The sequence below is a fragment of the Microtus oregoni genome, unplaced genomic scaffold, assembly GCF_018167655.1.
Source record: "Microtus oregoni isolate MIOR12 unplaced genomic scaffold, Mior012 000067F_005, whole genome shotgun sequence".
NCBI lineage: Eukaryota > Metazoa > Chordata > Mammalia > Rodentia > Cricetidae > Microtus > Microtus oregoni.
This window is the reverse complement of record NW_024543958.1, coordinates 39,394-43,426: the sequence shown is the minus strand read 5'-3', so window position 1 is coordinate 43,426 and position 4,033 is coordinate 39,394. Positions and strand designations below refer to the sequence as shown.

Sequence of the window (4,033 nt, the reverse complement as noted above, 5' to 3'; positions counted from 1 at the left end):
TGAAGCATACTTTGGACATATTTTTAATTGGCCAGTTCTAGGCTATCCTAAGGCAATGCTCTCCCATGTGCTACTGTCTCCTACTAGATGGCCTTTGTCACATATGAAATGTTTTAGCCTAGCCTAAACAGCGTGGTGGAAAGCAATTAGATCAGTCTGACCGGTTTTTCATTTCTCTCATTACCCGCAAAACCTCAGCACAGCATCCCCCAATATCCGATCACCCACCTAGCCATTATCACCCCAGTGCCTTTCTCCTCAGAAAGAGGACATATGGAACCAGTCCCTCTCCTCCCCAAGATTGCATCTCTATGATTGGCTGGGAGAGGGTGTTCCAGCAGGTGGGGCCTAGCACATGCCCACGTGAGTGGCGGGCTTAGCAGGCATAAAGGTGAGCACAGCAAGCTCATGCGTGAGCCATGCCCGAGAGATGCCTCAGAGGCGTGCCTGCATGAGGCAGACCAGGAGAATGTGTGCTCACGAGGGAGGCTGTCCAGCACATAGATGCATGCATGAAGCAGGGACCAACAGGGCCCATGTATTAGATTCGAGGAGGCTTTCCAGGGCGTGTCCCCCCATAAGGGCCCTTATCGTGAGGCTTGATTCATGGCTGCAATGCCTTCAGCCGCATTAGGGCTATGGTAGTCAGAAGGGGATGCACCTCCATAGTCTCAGATATTTCAATTCTTGTTCCCGAGTTGGTGTTGCTTTTGGGGAGGCTCAGGAAGGGTGGCCTTGTGGGCAGAGGTGTGTCACTGGAGGTGGGCTTTGAGAGTGTAAAGCAGTGGTTCTCAACCTTCCTAATGCTGCAACCCTTTAATACAGTCCCTCGTGTTGTGGTGACCCCAACCAAAACGTCGTTTTCATTGCTACTGCATAACTCTAATTTTGCTACTGTTATGAACAGAAATGGAAATATCTACATTTTCCGATGGCCTCGGGCGACCCCTGTGAGAGGATCATTTGACACCCCACCCCCGAGGGTCTGCAGCCCTCAGGTTGCAATCCATGGGTTTTAGGACTCTCAAAAGGTGCCATGTCGAGTTTGCTCTCTCTAGTCCTGGCACCAACGTGGATGGCTGAAGGGACTCTGGCTAGCTTGAAATTGGTGTGCATGGCTCTGGCAGGCTTTGCCCTTCTCTCCCATTCCCTCTGCCTTGCTGAAGACTGTTAGATGACATTCCTAAAGCTAGCCACCAAGGTCCATTCACTCATGTGGTCACTTCCTCTTCCTGAGGTTGACTACCAAAGTCCAGCAATCAGAAGCCCCCTTTGCTTCACCTAATGAACATGGCCAATTAAACTTAAACCCCTCATCCTAACACACGCATAAGAGAGAATCCGGTATAAGTCAGGGCTGTCTAGGTGAATAGAACCAATAGAGAAATGTACACACACACAGACACAGACATACACACAGACACACACACAGACACACACACACATTCACGGGGTGGCTGGAATTCTTTGAATGCCTTACCCAATTGGGTGCTGGATTGTCCACAAATGGCTTTCTGCATGCCAGACAGTGGGATAATTCAGTAACAGCTAAACTGACAAGCTGGAAGCCTCGGCTCAAGGAGAACAAATGATGTAGCTGCAATCCAGGCCTGGAAGCTCCCTGGACTGTAGCTGCTGTGCATCTCCATTAGATGGCTGGAGGCTCTGGAGTCTTGTGGCCATGAGTGATGGTGATGGTACTACATGCTCTTGCTCAGGAAGGATGGAGTTAGGCTGCCCTGGCAGGCTTTCTCTTCTTTAATTCTGCCTGGGCTCCCAGACTACTGCATGGAAAATCCACACCCAGGGAGAGACCTTCCCCTGTTACTCTCCTGGGAAATCCGTCCTCTCTGACAATGGTTCTAGAACAGACACACCAGAAGTGAGCTTCCCTAATTCTACTCTAGACGTCTGTCAGTCCAGCCACGCTGACAACATAAACCAACAAAGACACGCTGCCTTGTAGTTAGAGGAGACATTGAAAAGCTCAAGGAAGTATCCTGGGTGGCCATCAACGAATACGGCATGAAGAAAATGCTGTGTTACATACAGAATACAGTATTTAACACATACATGACATTGCACATTCGCATGAGGGACAAGCAAAGGAAAGCCTGTAATCCACAGGCAAATGGATGCAACGGGACATCACAGAGCAGCAAGAGAGCCACGCCAAGTGTCACATGTTCCCTTTTATCTCATAATGAAAACCAACCAACCAAACAAACAAACACAATGAAACCCAGGGAGCAGAAAGTAGGATAGGCCAGGCTGTGAAGAGGTTTGTGAGTTGTAGCATCTGAGAGAAGGGAGAAGGTAGCAGTATGGCGAGGCTGCACACCATCCATGCACATGTGTACGTGGGATAAAATGGCACCGCAGATGTCATTCATTTCTAACACTAATGTTACTGACCATAAAATTAAAGATGGGCAAGGATCATGGCTCAGTGGGTTAGGTTTTCCCATGCAAGCATGAGAACCTGAGTTCAGATCACCAGCGCCCACGGAAAATCCAGGCACAGCAATACTCCTAAACCCTAGAGCCAGCATGTCTGGCGTGGAGGACAGAGTGCTGGATCCATCCGCAAAGCTCTCTGGCCACTCCGCCTGACAAAATCAGTGAGTTTCATGTTCACTGAGAGACTGTGTCTTAAAAGATAAGGTAAATCTGCAGCCAACTAAGCTGCACGGGAGGTCCCCTTTCTCAGCGGGGCCCGCTGTGCAACGGTTGCCAGCAGCTTCTCACTGGGGCCTGGTGTGCAATGCTTGCCAACAGCACACTCGTTCGGAGTGACCTCACCCTGTTGCCTGTATGGGCTCCCCGAAGGGACCTTGGAGACAATCTTCTGAAGGCTCTTCGAGCTCTGACCTCAATGTCGCCTCCAATCTAGGCCCCAGACAGGTATTCGCTGTGCCCTAGGGAAGCCTCAGGTCACCACGGCCAGGGGTCTCACTGTCCAGGCCATCACGTCCACCTGAATCATGCCTCAGAATAAGGAACATCGGATGGAGGCCCTAAGTAAAGCCAAGTTCAAGCTCTCCGTGCTGCCAGAGGCAAGTGGTGTTATTAAGCCCCTTCCTCCCACTTTCTTGCCCTGGTCGTCCTCACTGAGTTCTTCTTTGTCTGTCTCTCTCAAAGAGGTGAGGCTTCACTAAACTGAATGTAGATTGATCTGAAGGACACAGTCGCTGAGAAGTGACTCGTTCCTGATGGCCGAGGGGTCAGCTGCATCACCAATCCTGGTCCCACGGGCATTGGCGGGCCCCACACTCCTCAGGGCTTCTACTGTGGTGCTACCCTCTACCCTACTAAATCATGTTCAGTAATAAATATCACATCCTGTCTGGGAAAAGAGGGGTTACAGATGATACGCAGTGTCAGCCTTTGCCCTACACAGTCACACACACGGCAGGGGTGAGGGTGAAACACAAGAGGAGGAAGGGAATACTAGGGAGGGAGAGGAGGGATGGAGGGAGGGAAGAGGGATGGAGGGATGGAGGGATGTATGTGGTAGTAAAGTCAATGGGCTAGTAAGATGGCTGAACAGGCACGTTCCACCAGGCCTGATGAGTTGGGTCCAATCTCCAGGTCCGACAACTTCAGGACTCACTCCCAAGGTCTATCCTCTGTCCTATCTGTGTACGTGTGCGTGTGCGTGCACACACACACACGTAACATTTTTGTAAAAAAGAAAAAAATCCATCAGGTTGGCCTTCAAAGGAAGACTAGAATTCACCATGAAAATTTGGGACAAAGAGTGGTAGGCAGAGCCACAGGACGGGAAGGACAGGAGAATGTGATCCTCCTTCCTCTCTCCCCTCCCAGAAGGCTTTTGTTCTCCATCATAGATTCATTTCTGTAATCTACACAAAGAATAGGCTTAGCTCACAAACTCCGGGTAAAAGGTCAAGCAATTTCAAGTGTGCTGAACAGGGCTGGAGAGATGGCTCCATGGTTGAGAGCTCCAGCTGTGGTTCCAGAAGACTGGGATTCAGCTAGCCACCGCCGACTTTGGGTAGCTCACAACCCC

The 4,033-nt window shown here is 50.4% G+C and overlaps 1 pseudogene; it reads left to right on the top strand.

Moving 5' to 3' along the window:
- Nucleotides 1-2,670: 2,670 nt before the first annotated feature.
- On the top strand, nt 2,671-2,846 carry LOC121440369 (annotated as a pseudogene).
- Nucleotides 2,847-4,033: the final 1,187 nt, after the last annotated feature.